The sequence below is a fragment of the Emiliania huxleyi genome, assembly GCF_000372725.1.
Source record: "Emiliania huxleyi CCMP1516 chromosome Unknown EMIHUscaffold_169, whole genome shotgun sequence".
Taxonomy (NCBI): Eukaryota; Haptophyta; order Isochrysidales; family Noelaerhabdaceae; genus Emiliania; species Emiliania huxleyi.
Window position 1 is genome coordinate 110313 of NW_005200892.1, and position 677 is coordinate 110989.

Genomic DNA, 677 nt, shown 5'->3' on the forward strand with positions numbered 1-677 from the left:
CCTCTCGGCTGCCTCCCGGCTGCACCTCGGCTGCCTCTCGGCTGCACCTCGGCTGCATCTCGCCTGCACCTCGGCTGTCTCTCGGCTGCATCTCCGCTGCCTCTCGGCTGCCCCTCGGCTGCCTCCCGGCTGCCTCTCGCCCACCTCTCGGCTACCTCTCGCCAGGGCGAGGAGGAGAGAGCGCAGGCTGTACGGCGCGCCGTCGAGCGCGGCAGTGAGGTCGCCGCCGCCGCCGCGTCCTAAAAAAAGAAATGCGCGGCTAAAAAAAGAAATGCGCGGCCGCTGAGCTGCGCGCCGCCGCCGCCGCGGGCGCCCGTCTCCGAGGCCGAGGAGGCGGAGCAGCAGGAGGAGGAGGGGGCGGAGGAGGGGGCGGGGGGGCGCTCTCCCTTGGGCGAGTCGAGGTATGCAGGGTGGCCGCGCGCCGGCATGCCTTCGTCAGCCAGACAGCCGCGTGAGCGGTACATACATCCCGTACGGCATTCCTTCTCCCGGAAGTGTCTCGGAAGTGTCTCGGAAGTGTCTCGGAAGTGTCTCGGCACGCCTTCTCCGCGGCAAAAGTCGGTCAGCGCGTCGAGAGCGTGCGCCTGGCGCAGAGACGCCGCTGCCTCACTATCTCACTATCTCACTATCCTCACTATCTCACTGCCCTCACTGTCCTCGCTGCGTTCGCTGCGCTT